The sequence below is a fragment of the Diorhabda sublineata genome, chromosome 2 (genome assembly GCF_026230105.1).
Source record: "Diorhabda sublineata isolate icDioSubl1.1 chromosome 2, icDioSubl1.1, whole genome shotgun sequence".
Taxonomy (NCBI): Eukaryota; Metazoa; Arthropoda; class Insecta; order Coleoptera; family Chrysomelidae; genus Diorhabda; species Diorhabda sublineata.
In genome coordinates, this window is record NC_079475.1 from 20,269,094 (window position 1) to 20,288,767 (window position 19,674).

At 31.9% G+C, this 19,674-nt stretch overlaps 1 protein-coding gene across 2 annotated transcripts in view; it reads right to left on the reverse strand.

Annotated features, from left to right (window-relative positions):
* The window catches only part of LOC130452713 (monocarboxylate transporter 2-like), a 377,455-nt gene that overhangs the window by 224,937 nt on the left and 132,844 nt on the right, over positions 1 to 19,674 (reverse strand). The window contains exon 3 of one of the 2 annotated variants that reach the window (XM_056792128.1): positions 7,475 to 7,645. The exons of the other annotated variant lie outside the window; for it this stretch is intronic. The gene's annotated coding sequence lies outside the window, so the exon portion shown is untranslated. The remainder of the gene's footprint in view (positions 1 to 7,474; positions 7,646 to 19,674) is intronic. 2 annotated transcript variants of the gene reach the window in all.

Sequence of the window (19,674 nt, forward strand, 5' to 3'; positions counted from 1 at the left end):
TTTCTTGAATTCTGGTATAGGCATCTAATGAACTCAAACATATAGGTTTGTAATTTTAACAACTAGTCTCAAATTTCAACTCTCTCTTTTCACATATACATTTCATAAGTTCTCGTGCCATTCCATTTTGTCTGTCCCGTTCTTATTCTATTCATTATGCTTCGAATTCGTCTTTGGTTAATTCTAATTTTTCTGCATCCTCTCACCTGTTTTCCACATATTCTCTTAATCTTGCTTCTAAATCTATAGTATAGACTTTGAGCGTATTCTCACCACTACTTCGGAATTATTCGTCATCTTCATCTTTCTCCACATAATTTTAACAGCTATTTCTTTTTTTTCACACATTTATTCTAGCAATTATTTCATTATTCCATTCTTTCAGAAAGCTCTTTCCGTTTTCATTTTATATGCATAAAAAATTGTTGGTGTTTATTACTCCTCCTTTCTTTTCCTGTTTTGTTTTGGCGTTAAGAGACATAAAATGTATACGGTATTCGTTGTATGATTATCGTTCTATTATTTTCAAATTTGATTCTCAATTTTGCCAAGCTACCTTCGACCTGTATTGTATTTTTCACAATCTTTCAAATTGACCTAAATTGTTGTTTATGACAATTCAGAATATTCGGTGTGTGCTACACCGATTGTTCCCTTTTTTTGTTTCAATCAAATAGAAATTGCCTCATTCAATTAATTTTATAAAACATTTCAACTAGGTTTCTTCTTTTGTATATGTTTCTAAATTCATCGAGCAATATCATTTTAATGGATCTCATATTACTGGTACAAACGGTCGAAAATTAATTTAGCAAAGCTTATATTAAACTTTTCCTTTTTGAGTAAATTTCCCGCATAAATTTCTTCCTCTTTTTGTTCTTTGTTCTTATTATACCACTCTAAATGATATTTCCAGATATCAAGTCTTGGAAATATCAATAGAAAGTTCATATAGAAATGATTTCGTTAATTCTCTAACTCTTATTCTTTCTTTTTGACATTCGAATCACATACCTATCATCATATAAGAGCTTTTCGATTGCTTCAGGCTATTGAAGTAAATCTAATGATAAACAAATTCTCGTGATCAATGTATCTCCAATATAACGAATCGTTATCAAGTGAAAGTTTAGTATATTGAAAAATAAAACATATATGGGATGACAATTTGAGGGTTTTCAACCACCTTTTAAAAAAAGTGAATTCCTCTTTTCCTCATATTCAGAGAAATCAAATGAAATCGTGAAGATATTTTATACATGAGGTAGTTTGCAATAAAAATCAACTATTTTCATCAAATGTATCTAAAAGTAGCTCATTATTTTGTAAGCAGTTATAAAGCTTACTCTCCACCATTTCTCTAACTAATCTTATATCCCAAAGCTGTCTATACACAGCTATTATTATCTTCAAATTTATTCTGAAATTCCTGAACCTGGGCTTTTGACCAGTCGATTAAAGATGTGTCAGAAAAAGCGTTATATTAAGAATAAGTTATCATGTCACCAGCCCTAACATTTACGGAGATCATAGGAGAAATAGAGTGGTTTAATTAAATATTTAACATTGACACAAAATAATTCGGTAAGTTATTTCTGGTCCAGCGTTTTAAAAGTTTATAACTCTATCATTTCGATAAGATTATCCTAAAAAATTGAAAAATGAACAGAAATAAGTCCATTCCATTCTTAACTCCCTTACGGAAGATACAAGAAGTCGCGATTGTGAATGAGAAGGTTTAGCTTGCTTTGTTGTTTTTTCAGAAGTGATGCCCCCTTCTTACAACACAATATTAATTTAAAATTTTGAGTTACTTGAAAACTTAAATTCTGAAACTCAACACTGTTACTCAAAATGGATTCATTTTTAGTTCATAATATTTATTTTCATTGGAAAAGCACATTGATCAATGGATCAATGGGAATAAGCACCATAATATCCACGTGGAAAGGAATATTTTGCAAAAATACATATTTTAGAGACTTCGACAATTGACACTATGAGGTAAATATGATTCATTCTACTAGCATTTTGAATAAGCAAGAAATTAAATTTTTATGGTGTTATTTATCAATATAAATATGTTTAATTATTTGATAAATGAAGATTACATAATTGTTTTTTATTTCTTCCGTTAAGCGAGGTTTAAAAAACTAAATAAAAGCCCATGCGATTTGAATTAAATCTAGTAATGGCTCCCAAGGGAAGGTTGAAGCGAGTGTTAAAACGTATAGTCACCATTTAGAAATTAACCGGCCCGTATTTTTTGTTAGTTAAGTGGAATTTTTAGAATATTGCTGTTGAACCATTCTCGAATTATTCTAAATCTATGTATAAATGCGCCTGGTTGATTTGCTACAAAATTACAGTAATATAGTATTTCAATTAAACAAAGAACAAATTTACTCATTTTATGTACGAGTGTTGTCTGAGAAGTTTCCCACCTAAGAAACAAAACATTTCTCAGCATAGTATCCTTTAAGTCTAAACACTCAGTTCACTGATTCTCCAAACTTTTAACCCTTCCAAGTAAGAGTTGTCATATTTCTCTCTCTCTTTCTCTTTTCTCTCTTGCAAGGGAAAGTTAGTAAGCACGGGAAAGTTTCTACCTAACCAATTCGTGAATTTTGGTCATGACGATTACCAAAGTGTGAGAAAGTGCGTTATCCTGTGGGGAAAGTACTTCCTTCTCCTTCAAATACTGTGTTTTTTTCAAAATTTTTCCTCTACCTTATCAAGCATTGATGCCTAATAAATACTTTCCTGTTACTGTTACACCTTTTTAGGTCTGCAGCGGTGGGGTTATTAGAAAAATCTTAACTTTTTGTGATTATCCTAAATATTTCTTCTAAAAATTTTGCAAAATGGCTCTGCCGCACTAAGTGACTCAAGACCATTGTTATTCATGAGAACTTGTAGCGCCACAGAACATACCCAATAAGAAGGCTGACTTGCATCTGAATTTCAGAGACACAAATTTAGTTCTGCCATCTGCCAATCGTGACGCTAGTGTAATAAAAATGTGGCAATGTCAATTGTCAAGTAAAATAATTATTTGTTAATATTTCCCAAACTCTTTTCTGATGTGTGTTCTAAATAGAGAGAATATTGTAAATACATTTCTCAACATCAAATTAACGCAAAATTTACCTATAGAAGAATCATTGTTACAAAGAAAATTAGTAGCTTTCGCAAACAAAAATCAGGTTTTTTCACTGTATCTGGAACCAGTAAAAACAATTTAGCACCTAGGGAAATGGTCATATATCAAGTTCATCGGATTACAATAGCCAAAATATGAAAATTGAGAAACAGTCTAAAGAATAACAAAGAGCAGTTGAAGACATTAGAGTAGATGTCTGACATTGGAACATTCGCTCTTTCTATGTACAAAAGAAGTCTCTCAGAATGGAGGATTTCTACTATTCAGTTTGAAATTTCGAAATTCAATATTTCGAAAATGTATTCCGCCATTTTTCAAAGCAGAAAACAACTAATTTCCTGGCTAATGCCTCGACGAATATTGAATTGTGTAATTTAATATTCAATTGGGTTATGCAATATTCGTCGAGGCATTAGCCAGGAAAGTAGTTGTTTTCTCCTTTGCAGAACGGCAGAAGACATTCTCGAAATCTTGAATTTCAAAATTATTCTATAGGTGAATGGTAGAAATCCTCTATTTTGAAACATTTTACACACCTCATTTACCATCGAAATCTATATTACTGGCGACTACGCTAGATTACTACCTGACCAATTGTTTGCAGTTGGAAGTGAGGATGGCGCCTCTTATCGTTCGCTGGGAAATGTTTAACTAGATGTACCAAATGCGACGCTCTTTGACGTTGTCTTCAGTTCGGATCTCAAGCCCGCACGATGGGGTATTAAACTGCTTTGATGAGACGTAATAACATCGAAAATAGTCAGTAATTACACCCTCACCGTGCAATTGCAAGCCATTGGGGATTTTAATATCGACAAAAAGGTCGATTTACATAACGCTGTTCAGAGGAGTTGTAATTAAATATTAGTCGAGGCATTAGCCAGGAAAATAATTGTTTTCTTCTTTGAAGAACGGCGAAATACATTGTACCACCATATCCACCATCGAAATATATATATATATATATATATATATATATATATATATATATATATATATATATATATATTTATATAAATTTCTGCAATTTCTCATTTCTTAGACATTTCGATATATTAATGCATCTAAATGTTTTTATCTTAGGTCTCGCCCGTTTTACTATTAGTTTTTTTTATAATTTATAAAAGCAAGATAAATTTTTATGTTTCGACTAAATTTTCTAAAAATTCTATTTTTCGGGTATTAGATTCCGTTCCAAGAATTTTTAATCTTTATAATTGTATATATGTTGCTTTGATATTTTGTGGTTCGTTAACGTAGTTTTATTTTTTTATCGTATTGATGACCTCTTAGACTATTTTATAAATACTGAGATGTCAGCCCTATGTAAACAGCGTCACAAGTCCACCACAAGTCCACTTATTATATAATATTACTTCTTTTTTTTTGGTGTTTTGAATTTTCTTCTTCTTCTTCTACTTCTTGGAGATCTGTCGATCTGTTAATTCTGAAGCTGCCTCTGCATCTTTTCCTGAGAGGTGGATTGCAAACTATCTTTCCACCTTTTAGGTGGAAAGATAGTTTGTTGAGGCCTTGAGTCGGGCGGGTTGTTTTCTAGAACTATTTTTGGAAATCTGTTCTCGTCCATCCGTCTTACATGGTTGTACCACTGCCTCTTACGTTGTTTTCCCCATCTCACAATGTCTTGTATCCCGCATTGCTCTTTGACATCTGTATTTCTTACTCTGTCTCTTCTTGTTTTCCCCACTGTTGTTCTCAGTGTTTTCATCTCACCATCCTCAACATTTGTTTCGTCTTGTTGGTGTCCTCGCAGACTTTCGTTTGGGATTTTAATTTAGTGAAATATTTGTATAATGTATAATGTCCTTCATGACTTATACTAATATAATATTTATTGAAGTAATTCGATAATTGTTGGGAAAGTCCTTGTACATATGGTAAGGAAAAATGTTTTATGTTTTGATGTTTCGTGTCTGTTTAGTTTTTAAATTGATTGTAGTATCTGCTTATCCTTTTCTTGAATATGTTGAACTTACATATAAACAGAATCTGAAAAATTTCGAAAATATCCTCCACAAAATTGCAAAACTGAAAAACCGAAAAAATTTTCTACTCATATAAAATTTACAAATGCCTGCAGCATGAATATCAAAATCATGTTTTATCTAGATTTAATTTCCAAATCATACAACTATCTATTACCGAATGAACCACTCTAATAAGAAAATTATTTAAAAACATAACAGTTAGAATAAATGAAATAATTCCTATCAATATTTTCCAAAAATTTAAGGAAAATGTCGAGAAAGAACTGAATCATTTTTTAATAAATGCAAAGAAAAAAATATTAATAAAATTGATAAGCTAATATTAAAACAACAACCTATTGCTGAAAATACAAATGGAATAAAATCAAAATGGATCGAGAATTCAACTGATACTGTAATACCAGATGAAGTGAAAGAAATTTTATCTTTAGGTTCCAATTTTGCATAAAATATTTCTAGTGACAAACAATTACCTGTGACAAATATCTTATGTAATATTACAAGGCACTTGTTATATAATATCACTTCTTTTGTTTTTTGGTGTTTTAGATTTCAATTTATTGAAATATTTGGATAACGTGGTAGTTCCTTTATGACTTCCTATAATATACCATACTACCATACTAATTTCATATTTATATATATTTATAAAATAATTTGATAGTTGTCGAGAAAGTCCTTGTGTATATCGTAAGGAAAAATGTTTCATGTTTTGATGTTGCGTCTCTGTTCTGTTTTTAATTGATTGTAGTGTCTATTTATAATTTTTCCTTTTCTTGAATATGTTGCTTATCATTTTTTCCTGATAATTATTTTCTCTTAATGCAGTTTTTGCTATTTGAATAGTTAAGCATTTAAATTGAGGATCTGATAGTTGGATAGATCATAGGATGACACGAATTTATCTTTAAATATCTTGAAGACCAAGTTGATTCGTATACCATTCTGTTCTTATGCTATTGTTAATCTTATCTCTTATCTCTCATCTCAATTCGACGGTCGACCAATTGCATTTGGTGAAATTTTCTATGATATTAAATGTTGGTGCAGTCTCCGTCTCAATTTGTTCCATTTTCAAACAAATCTTAACAACGACTCATTGATATGATTGTCATGATGAAAACTAAGCGTCCATAATAGATTATATTTTATGAGATTCTCACAACGCATGCGACAATGTATTTCTCAACCTATTTCGAGACGTGGACAGATCTTCCGGTTGAGGTTTGAAACATATCAGACAACCCTCGTATGTGGGAAAAATAATCGGATGTCAGTAGTCGCAAAATTAATCAAGTTATTCGAAATAGAGCAAATAATTTTGAAAGTTAAATTATACAATCTACCATATCATAATACACTAGTGTATGATGCAATTCGAATTTGAATGGAGGTAAACTAATTTGTCGCAATGTTACAGAGGCAAATGTACATGTTGTAACACGTAATGTGTTAATTACAAATCGCACATTCCAGATATAGCTGTTTCATAAGCGAGATTGTCTGAAATTGGTCTATGAATCACTCCTTTGTAGCAAAAACAGCCCAAACTAATTTGTACATTGTACAAGTTCGATCGTCCGTGACTAAATTTAGTTATCGACTTACATCTTGGAGCATGTGACATTTAGATTATCAATGAAACTAACTAAGAACTGCTCAATACAAATGAAAAATTTTCAAGTGTTTTGGGGTTATGTTTTTGACGTAACCTTATTTTTAGAACTATTTTGTTTAGTTCACAGTTTCAATTCGATATTTTTTTCTTCGTTGATTTAATTGTACTCCTCTTGAATTTTTCCTGAATTTACAGAGTCTTTTAATGCCTTATTGTGGTTTAGTGACTCTTGAAAATTTTCAATTATTCACAACACATATTTTTCGTGAGATAAGATTGAATCTCATATATTTCATATATTATCAAGGAAAAGTCATAAAATATGAGCAAGCATCCAAAAAGCAGTCAGGAAAAGAAGCTAGAGTAGACAAAATAACGGAAATAATTGATTGTTATATATTTCCTGTTCTTCTTCATTCTTATACATTTCTGATATCATTTTGTTATCTAGCTCATTAATAAACAATGTGAACAAACGATGAATCTAGGTTTTTATACATATATCTTTTTAAATTGTTAAGCCGATTATTAAATTATTCTTCTTGGATTTAAATGAGCTAGGACGAAAACACCGTGAATCCACCTCGCTAATATTTTGATTAACTGTGTACTCTGGACTATTTACCAGTCAAATAGCAACGACTTTGCAAAGTGAGCGAGCCGTCTAAAGGCTGCGCTGCTTACCTTCAATGGTTTTTAGTATAGTCAATTCAAGTTCCATATCCGCATTCACAGAATAGGAGCAGAGTTTTCTTTGTTTTCTTGTAGAAACAACATGAGCTGAGAGTTTGTCCGATGTTCTTCCGATGGTTCCTCTTTATTCAGTTAACTGTTATTTCGTGACGTTAGGATTGTCTGAAAATATTTAAAACAAAGTACGTTATAGATTATAAGATGTTCAATTTTGTTAGAAAGAGGGAACAAATTTATATAACGGCTAGTATAAAACAGACACAACGAGTTCTGCGCGCCTTACGTTTGCCAGAACGCTTTGTGGCTGTTCTGATATAGCCAGAACCTGAATGAAATTATTTTATATTTAGAAGACGTCAGATTTCAGTTAAAAGTGTTTTAGCAAATTTTCAAATTTTTTGAACACATCCAAATATTACACCTAATCACATCAAAAATGCTTACTCGGTCTTGTTGCCGAGGATCATCCATTGCAAAATAAAGTGACTAAAATACAACATAGATTTATCAAATCAGTTCTCAATTTAGAATTCGGTTATTTAACAAACACGTACGTGTAGCATAAAAGCTTTATTCTACTGAATTTTATTGGTATAATTCATATAAAAAAATCTACTTGCGATTACAAAATTATAATGTTCCACACAGGTTTCGATAACCCGTGTCAAATAGTGTAATTGGCAGTGTTGCTGAGGAAGTATGCAAGAGTATACCTAATTCAGAATTAAAAAACCGTTTTATCAAAAGTCATCATAGTCAAGTCATTTTGTTGAATAATTAATAATCTTTGTCAGTATAACAAATTAATCTTTCGCTTCAGGTGAATTGAAGATGTAAATTTTTAATGAGGAGTTTTGATTAATGGTGTCACTAATGTCATTATGGAACATCTTCTGTAGTAAATACCGATCAATACGCATATAAAAAAGTAAGCAACAAAAAAATGAGATATTTAACGAGTCTTGATTGTAGGTAGCGTGAACCGGTAATCATTATAAACGTTTCGTGTCCATACTGACATTCGTTAACGAAAAAGTTTCAAACTTCATTTACTCTCACTAAAGCGAAATGGAATCCTAGTTGATTAACGTGCTTAATCAATAAATTGATGTATTGGAAAACTTGGTGACGATATCATTCATTAGTTTGAACGTTTGGAAAAGAAATCGAGAATAGGCAAAATTGCAAAATTGATCACCTTGATCAATTTAAAAGTAGATGTAGTCGATGAACGCGAAGCAAACGATACGAAGTACAAAATAATTGGAAATATCGAAATTTTCATTAATGTTAAGCACGGATCTTGTCATCAAATATTTGGACCACAAAGTTGAAGTTTAGTTATTGAAAGTAAATAGCAATACACTTTCTGACTGTTACTGATGACCCTGAAATGTCGATTCGCCGCTGTTCGTAGCAATTGGTCCTCTGTTACTCCACTACGTGGAAAATATTGCGAAAAGAATTGGGTGTAAAACATTATAAGATATGGCTGGTGCAAGAATTGAAGCCACACGATCTCCCACAACGTCTAACATTTGGTGAATGTGCGCTGGCAAGTTGGAGGGAGATCCACTTTTTGATAGAAAAATTGTGTTCAACGACGAAGCTCATTTCTGGTTGAATAGATACGTCAACAAACAAAATTGTCACATTTGTAGTGAAGACCAGCCAGAAGCATTGCAAAAGCTACCAATGCATCCCTGAAGATGATACAGTTTGGTGTGGATTATGGGCGGGTGTCATCATCGGAACGTACTTCTTCAAAAGCGACGATGTCCGGAACGTTACTGTGGATGGCAATCGATACCGTGTGATGATTGACGATTTTTTTGCCCAAAATGGAAGAATTGGACATGCCTGACATGTGGTTCCAATAAAACGATGCCACATGCCACACGGCACGCGAAACAATGACCAAATTCAGTGAACAGTTCATCTCACGTTTGGGACCCGTCAATTGGTCACCTAGATCGTGTGATTTAATGCCTTTGAATTATTTCTTGTGGGGCCATGCTGAGGCTAATGTCTACAGGGATAAACCAACAACGATTTGTGCACTGGAAGTCAATATTGAAGCATTTATTCGTGAAATACCGGTCAATATGTTGGAGAGAGTGCGCCAAAATTTGACTCTGCGCATGAGCTACCTAAAGCGGAGCCGCGGTCAACATTTGCATGAAACATTAAATTATACTGGTCGTTCCATCTATTCCAATGAAGATTTCATAAATTTTTTCAAATTTTTTGTCGTTTTTTTTCAAATCAAATCCTATACCTTTTAAAAAATCACTGATTAGTTTAGTTAAGCGATTTTGAAGATGAGTTAGAGTTAGAAAAATAGAGATGGGAAAAAAACAAAAAGAAATAACTAAAAACTAGAAATTTGTCTTGTCCTTCATATTTACTGGTAATGGGAAAGCATAAATCTTAAATCCGTGAAGGTATCCGTTGGAAATATAATTTACTCTAAATATTTCCGGTATCCTAATATTGTTACTTGAAAGAAATTCCTTATTTTAATAAATTGATAACAAAATAATTAAGAAATCTTGAATCTTCTAATACAGGTGAAGGTAATCTGCAACAACAAATTCAGCAGTTTTCCTTTGTTGAAGTATTAAAGCGATAACAAATTCTTTCGGTAGAGCTCTTTCTCCTTGTTTTAATATGTGAATATATAAATATTGCTAATACTGCCAGTTCCTTTTTTTCTACTCTTAACTAATAAATTGTTATAAAACATTTGTTCATTCTCCATTGCTGCCGCCTATCGAGAAAATGATCACTGATATAACAAATTATTTAGATCCATCAGAAATAATTTGTAGTCTTGAAACACAATCAATTCTATACACATAGCTTCTTATTCAAGTGCATTTGCAAATTGACTATAAAACATAATCGCAGAATGTTTATCTCTAACTCAGAAAAATCATCATCAAATGTACCACTCGGAACAATACGTGAAATTTCAGGACCTAAATGCAAAATTACTTTAAAAATTACCTTAAACAGATCTCGATCAAAAACTTAATTTAACAAAATTTATTTATAAAACACTAAATTTTTACTGATTCGCTGATACGAATTTTGTAATGAAAAAAAATTCTATTCACAATAGGTATGCACGTTATCAGAATCGAGTAAAAAACTACCGGAAGCACAAGGCAACAATCTTTCTATCGTTTTATTTAAAAAATTGAAATAAATGAGTGACAAATGGAAAATTTTTAATCATCACTAATTAGAAAGGTTTGCCTTTGGTATGTTGCTAATAAATAATCGTGCGATTATCCGATTATCTTGTCCAGAACGGTTTCAGTAGTTTTTTCTTTAAGATAGACGTTCTCGATAATAGCTTGTATTTTATTGACAGTGGCGTACTCAAATAATTTTTTTAATTGGATAATCGTTTATTACGAATAATAAACAAGGATTGGATGATTGGAGTTTGCTAACCTTACTGGAATCGTACTACCAACATTTGTGTCTTAATCAACATGTTTTCCGATATTTGTGATAATGACAGACTCAACAGATTTATCCACGGTTCCTTTTAAACAATTATTTTCTTTTTTGGATTATCGACATTGCTGGTAATATGATGATCACCATTAATGAAATGAAAATCGTATAGATTTTGAGCAAGTGATAAATTCAGTTCGCAAAATACAGGATGTTTCTAAATTCAGGCAACACCATCAAGTAGGTAATTGTATAAAATTATTTTCTATTCACAAATTTCTTAGATATTGTTGTTAATGTGTTGTTAATACATGTCTGTCACATTATGCAAGGTAAAATAGATCAGTACCACATTTTTAATCTTTTCATTTTAAAAGATTCGGTTTTATGGAATGATAATATCCTTCAAAATTCATTTTATCAAAAATCAACAAATCTGGAGAAAAAGTTTCTACAAATCATGCTTTTGGTTGTTGATGTTATAAGTAAAGAATAATAATGATGAAAAATACATATTTGAATCGTATTTCTCATAATATAATAAGCTCTTCATTTCAATTCATTGATACCAAGAATCTTTGTGATGTCAGTTACTGATTTCAAGGTTATCCTAGAGTCATAAATCACGAATATATTTATGGAAATAAAGGATGCTAGTTTTTGGGCTGATCTGGACTGATCCAATGGTTTGTATGATTAACATAAGAATTATCTTGAAGCTCAATTAATCTATATTAAACGATCAACGATAAAAGCCCACATAATCTTTTTTTTATATTCAATGGGATATCCTTAAATAATACAGAAATATAATTTTCAAGAAACTTTGTTTATTCCTAATACTAGGAATAAATACACGAAGATTCCCGCTAGGGCGGTTTTCCTCTGGAATTAATTTTCAAGGGAGAAGGTTTATTGGTGATAAAATTAATGATTCTTTCTTGGAATATTGTCATTTTTCAAATGTTGACCAAATTTCTGTTTAAAACTACAGTGTCAAGTGAGCAGTACTCTTACGTACAAATACTGAATGGAGAAACGTCACTCGTAGAAGATATTTTTCAATGCGAAGACGTTTAACCTCACTAGAATTACCATTTTCTTATACCATACATGATATGCATGTAGATCATCTTTTTGTTTTTGTACATGAATTGAACAGAATGAATTAATCTAGTTACTGGTGATACGCGAAAAATGGAAGTTCTTGAATAGAGTACGTAGTACTGAATATGTGGTGGTATGAGGTGGTCAGTCTTGATGAAAATGTTGAAAGAAACAATAAACTAGCCGTAGTCAGAAGACCAGGACATCATGCTAGTAAACTACGAATAAATTATAAATCGGTTGAACGAAATTTACATTAGAATTAGAGTTCACCTCTATAAAATTCTCAATATCCCACAAATGAAGGTAACAGATTTGACTGTATGCAGAGACTTCTCTTACAGAAGGCAAATGATTTTGGAGTAGAATGGAAACACAATTTGATTGATAAGCATCAAGGTACTTTCTATTTGAAACGTGAATAAACAAAACCTACTCAACTTGGTCTTAGAGCATTCACACCTTATTCACCAGCGTCCTCAGTCCTCAGAAATAGTACCATTCTCGTATACTCTTGACTCAATTGGCATTATTTGACCTTATTTTTTCGAATGAAATACAGTAATTATTGTTTCGGCTTGATACAGACACATTTGCTTGCTTGTAATGTTCTTGAAACTAGGGATAAAAAGATGATAAATCCCTTCAAAAAGTGTTTGAATGAGAAATTGCTGCAATCCCTTCAGATATGCTAATTTATGTGCTGGAGGACATTCCAAATGATAGATATCATTTTGGAGAATACTTATTTTATAAATAATTGAAATGGTTCACCTTCAGTCTCTGAAAATGATAACCCAACTTAACAGTAAGGGTTGCTAGGTCCCTCCCCTCATATGGTATCTGAAATATTGAAAATATCGGTGGTTACGACACATCATAATCGCTTTCCAAATTGTGTCACCTAAATTGAGAAACAAACTGTATGTCTTTCGCATTCTTACGAAACTTTCGGTTCCTGGAGATGAAAACTGGTTATAAAACCGCGTTTTATATAGTGTATTCGATGAGTGTTCATGTAGAGGTAGTAAACAGTGTGTCCAAAACGTTTCCAATAATTTCTTTATTGAACACAAGTGGTTCAAGAAGGTTGTGCCGCATATCTGCTAGAGTCAGGTGGCTCTACTAGAAACCAATATTTTTAAATTATAGTTCAATTTCTTGCCTCTTGTAGGCGTTTATCTTGATAAAATGAATTCGCTTGCCCTTTTGATTTTCAATATATAAATTACATGTCTCATATATGGAACATCGCTTATCTCCTAAACGGTTGACAATTTAGAATTGCTATAAAATTCGAAAAAAAACCGATGGAGCATAATTTCTTATAAGATCTCTGGGAAATTCTCTGATTCCAAATCTTTTATCACGAAACTCCATTCTTTAAAGTGTTAGTAAACGAGATTTCATACGAGTATCTTCAAAGATATTCGCGGATTTATAGTCGAGCGAGAAAATATGAAGAGAACCTAATATTTACGAAACATTTTCTGGCGTCAAACTCGCGTTTATAGGTTTTGCGGCGTATAGAGTTTTCAGTACGCCTACACACGCTGTGGGTAGTTGGGAGATATGCATATAATTTTAAATACCGAAATATACAGGGTTCATTTTTTGCTGAGTAACACGATGTATGACTATTAGAAATGTTTTATTGTGTTTTAATACCTCCTGTAAGTATTTTTAATAAATAATTACAATTCACGATAATTTCCTTCATTTTGTTTATGGTAAAGGGTTTCCTTGGCATGTATAACGGTCTACATTTCCTAAACCAAAAATTTTATTGAGTTAAACAAAGAGTACCGTTTTGTTGAGAAATCAATTAGATTTTTGCTATTTCAGATTCTACAGGTTATCCCTGTGAACGTTACGGATTATTATTCATTGGGCATGGGCCGCCCTTGGCCTTCAGATAGTAGTGTAGAATTATTTATTCCGTCAAACACAATTCCAATGTATAATTTAGAAAATAAGCTTTTACACGTAAGTTCTGATTTCGCAACCTTGAAGGCCTATAACTCACAAACGAGGGATCGTATGAAGAAATTTTTCACGTCGTCATATACTTACTCCCGAATTTTTTGCATTAAGTCCCGGAACACCCTCTATAAAAACCAATCATTTTATTAAAATTTACACAAATTAACTTTCATAGTACAAAACTATATACAGAGATAATCCAGATGTACAATCTGCAAAAATTAACTTTCTTTCTTGTAGATTGAATGAACTCGAGATGCTGACTTATTTTTTCTACTAGGGACAGTTTCATGATTCAATTGCCGATTTAATTGTGAAAGGTTATAAATAAATGCAAATTCTAGATACAACTGTATTTCTAGAGGAATTATAGAAACAATGCGATCCATATGTATGTTTTATCAATTTTATTTTTTTTACCAATTTTATCGTTATGTACTATGTGAGAAAAACTTGAAACAGGCCAATTTTTTATCCTTAAATTGACAATTTTCTGTATTCTGTTCAGTAATATGAAAATTCTTGAATTTGGTGCAATCATAACTGAGAAAATTGATTTTTATGTACAATTTTGATAATATCCCTATTACAAAACTTTATGTAGAATGAAGATAATAATGTCGCATAATAATCAGAATGTATTTTTCGATGTACTATACAATTAAATTAGGTGTTAAAAATGACTACTATTCAGTTTTTGACAATAAACGAGGTGTTTTTGGAATTCTCGCACATTTTGTATGACCACAGGGGTAATTTTGTTAATTTCTTCCATTATTCTAACTTTTAAATCGGCAATATTATCTAGTCTATTGAAATAAACTTTATATTTTATTGTTTTCATATTGTATGAATCCGAGACATCATGGGTCCTTAAACTACCACTCATAATAATCTGAAATAGGAAAATACTAGAAATTGTACTAAATTCCAATTTATAACGAAATAAATATAAAGGTTTTATCAAATAATAATTACTTTCATACCAACTCAATTATTATGCAAATTTACAGCCGCAATAGAAAATGTTTGGTGTAAGGCGCGCCACTTGAGCAACCAGGAGCCATGATGTAAATAAGAGCTGCTGAACTTATAGCATATATGTCATATTGGGGGGTCTAGCCGGCCATTAGATTGTTCCACGTCTTCCAATCAACCTTTTACCCCATTTTAGTTGGTAGTAAATGGATGGACCTATCTCATTTGGATGATTAACAACATAAATCTTTGTAATGTAGGTACTGAGAAATTAATCAAAAAGATCTAGACCAACCTCACCTTTAACTGCGCCTCAATAGAAAGAGAGTCAATAATTTTATTGTTAATGATACTAAGCCAAATGTTCACTTTTTAGGATATAGACTGCAAATCTGCGTTCATTCTGTCCATCATCAATTCACATAATTCTTACTTTGTATCAGGATTATCTTGTTTAACTCCTGAACCAACTGAACTTTGTGAGGGTGGTATTTTTCTTTATGCAAAACTCAAAACAGATGATTTACTTACATCATTGTCGGCGGCAAGTTCCCGATGTCCAGTTTCATAACATTTTTTTCCAATTTTGCTAAGTGTAGACTGGATGTTTATTATAAAAAATTCCACAAGTATATTTTCAGTTCAAACAATAATGTTGATTCAAGAGTTAGGATAACGGAAGACATCAAGAAAAGAACCCCCGAGGTCATATAAAATGTTCTATAGTACAAGAGTTCCAAATTCGTTTCAGTTATTGTCAAGAGGTGAATGGTGGTCATTGTAGTTCTGTGATATAGACTTTATCAAAATTTTCCGTCTCAAAAATTGAACCAAATTGAAAAAAAATTATATTGCTGAACAGAAAACGAAAATCCCTTCCCAACAAGGTGCGGCACGACCCACTTTCTTAGTTAAAATTTTCGAAAAGGTGCTTATAATTCAGAGGCGTGCTGGAGGGGGATTTTCATACTGCAAATTGTCAAAAGTCGACCTGATTCACGTTTTCATCACAAAGTACATAATAACGTTAAAATTGAATTGATTCCATACATATGGACCGCATTGTATAATTCTCTCATAAACTATTTTAAAAATTGAACCCCTTAAAACAAATGTTTTCTGCAGCGAGGAAAAGCCTTTATTCGTCTTCTTATAATGTTGTATTACTCGTGATAATCAGAAACCTATATGATACCCCAATCAACCAATCCACCATTGTGTCATCCAATGACGTTCATTTTTCTTTTCGAATTGATAATTATGAAACCTAAAGAAAACAATACTAACAAAGTTAACCCAATACAACAAAAAATTTAAAGTGAAATCTGTTTGGTCTACTAGAATGATTTGAATACAATAAAAAAATAGAAATGTCTCTGTACTCAATACAGTACCATCAGAATGATTTATGATAATTCTAGTACAGTTGTCTTGTTAAATATTATCATTCTCAAACCACTTTGGAACTGATTACAGAAGATCTCATTGCTTTAAGGACTGCGTAGCTATCTTACATGAATATTACAATCGGCTTCTCATATTTATAATTCCTATTGAATTGTGATCCCGATTTGTCTGTATTTTAGGTTTTTCTTAAATTATTATAGTGTCTTCCAGGCCTTTTTATTCTAGTTTCGCCATTTTCTTATCATCTAATTACATTTTGTTACTACTTTTCTCCTGTCTAGTAATTAGTTTTTGATCTCACTTCATTTGTATCTATTCTCTATACCAAAAGTTTATTTCCTTAGTGCATATGAATTCTGAGAAACTTATCGCTCGTGCTCCGTAAGCTTCTTCTAATAAACGTGATTACATCTTTCACCACAGTTTACATTAATTGTTATTGTTCCAACCACAATTTTCGTTTGCAAAGTACAGTACACCATTAGAATCTTTTCAGCTTTATGCATTACCTTCTTTTGATGTTTTACAATGTCACACGTAGATAGTTGATTTCTTGTCTTTATTTGATCTCTCTTCCTTCAATTACAAAATGATTCACATATAGATTGAGAGAAGGCGAAAATAATATTTTTGTTGATTATAATACCGAATACTACCTTTCCTCACCAGCTATTCGAGTATTCGAGTAGTCAAAGTATAGTTCAGGTAGATGTTGGTGAGTTCACCTTAAAGAAGATGTTACTACCTTATGGAGTTTCACTGGTTGTAAAGATGGAGAATGTTATCTTTACATATTTTTGACTGTGTTTCTTCATTGATAATGAGTTCTGACATTCTTCTGAACATAGTATCATTCACACATTCGTTATTTGGTAATCGCCACATATACAGCAAAGCTAGCAATTCTGAACGATTTACATCCTAACCTAACTACTTTCATAAAATATACAATTTGCAGCTTCCAATCCAGTTGAAAAGACGTTATTATCCTACAAAATATAATAATGTACGCCTCAAAAACTCTTTTATCGCCATTCCTTCATAATTTCTACTACCATTTTCTACTTGCTTCAAGATATGAATCGTGTCGCTTATGTGAATATTATTGCAATGAAGCACTTCGTAGTAACTTCCATAATTGAATTTAGAAATGCATTCGAGAATTTTACTCTAAAGATTTGCAATGACGGGAATATATTTAAGCGAAAAATAAGCGATATATGGAGGCGGAATGATCATAAACAGTTTTGGTTTTTCATTCAGATGTAATTTAATTAGATGCTGGAAAATTATCATAATTGTGATCGGTATTTGAAATTTATAGATAATTTTCTCATTTAGAGTCTCCAATACTGAAACAAGTACCAATTGTGATACCATCGATAAGCTTTAGAGGGATTTTAGATTTTAAGTTTGAGGTGACGCAGCTTCTTTTATTATAATTCGTATTGTGTACAATTTCGTTTTTCTATATTACTCCCAATCTATCTTTATTTCTCCACTGTGATAAAATCCATTGTTTTTTACAATTAAAAAAGGCACGCTTTTTTTTCTTCCCATACATCCACTGCACCAATGACATGCTAAAACTAACACAGCACAGGCGGGGGCCCACTGCTTGTCTTGGTATCCAATTAGAGTACCAAAATATTTGAAATAGGCTTTTTTACATTTTCGGAAAATGGGCCTGGCTTGCGATTTCACCATAAATTTTCCACAAATATAGGATATATATTCAGAAAAAGTTTTGCAGCTGCGGCGCGTTTGACTCGACATTTTCGTCTTTATAATCACTTTCTCGTCTATGAACAGAAAATAACTTACTTGAAACTAAACAGAAAACTAATTTTCAATATCATTTTCATGTTTATTACTTTGAATAATAGAGTTAGGTATTTTTTCGGCCATGAAATTTAACGATATTAACCTCCCCTTCATAGCATTACCTACCTGCTAATGTATACAGGGATAATTAAGCTATGTAAAAGTGGTACGTTTTAGGGCTTAAAAAATATTTTTTCTATTATTAGACGGCTATCACCATTTTAAAAATGAAGATCTTGCCTTTGTTACGAAAATCTTGTGGGCCAGTGATAGAAACAGATATCTAAATATCAACAACTGTATAATAGAGGACAGAGACAGAGACTGCAATTTTTTCGTGATATGCATAGTAAACTTTTTGGGATTTTGATGTGTTTCAATCTAGTGAAAGTACTTATTGAACTCACTACATTCAATTTTGAATTTATCTATTGAGAAATTGTTTTATGAAGGACAATCCATGAAAATACGAGCGTATAGACGGAATAAGGCAAAATGAAGTTACTGTGAAAGCCATCGTTTGTTATTTCAAATTGAGAATTGCTTCTATCATAATGAATTTCCATTAGAGCGAAGGAATTCTCAGCTTGTTTTATTTTTCAAAGTAATACTTCTTCCTCGCCCTAACACTTCTAATTCTCTGGTAGATCATTGCGAACACGAACAGACACTCATTAAAAACTCCGTGCTTTTCTCAGTTTAAACTTGAAAGACTTCACTTATTCACAAAAAACCCACAGAATTCACAAGCTACCGACTTCCACTGCTGGCAATGACACAGACAGTTTTATTTCAAATAGAAGTTGAATGAGTTTTAAGCTTTGCTCAATCATCGTCACAGCGATATCGCGTTAGATGATAATAATGTGAGATTGTACAAAAAAGTGATTCATTGCACTTCTGGTTGTTTGATTACTCTATATTTCTTTATAGTAATGAAAAAGCAAAAAAGATAATCAAGTAATGAGTAGTTTCTGGATATTTAAAGTGTATATAGTTGGGATCTAGACTATTTCATTTCAATAATCGTCTCCAGAGCCAAAGTTAAACTGAAATTTACTTAATTTGTGGCACATAAATATCAAATTTTCCACACCAATGAGTTTTCTTTCGTGGGAAAGAATTCTAGCGAGAAGCGCAACTTAGGTGGGAAAATTTCACTCTAATCCTATTTAATGTAGAATGTAAGAAGTAGGTTTTAGTTTAAATTACATTCGTTTGAAAACGTCGATCTTCTGAACTGATGTTTAAATAATTGTTTTCCACCAGGCGTTTTTGATGTTATTGTACCGAGGATTGCAGCTAAAATTTTAAGATACGACAAGATTGATGTGAATATGTCAAATTTGACATTTTCATTGGTGGACGTACACAGAATATGTTGTTTTAGTTTAGGTTTTCACAGGCACATTCATCAGTTGAAA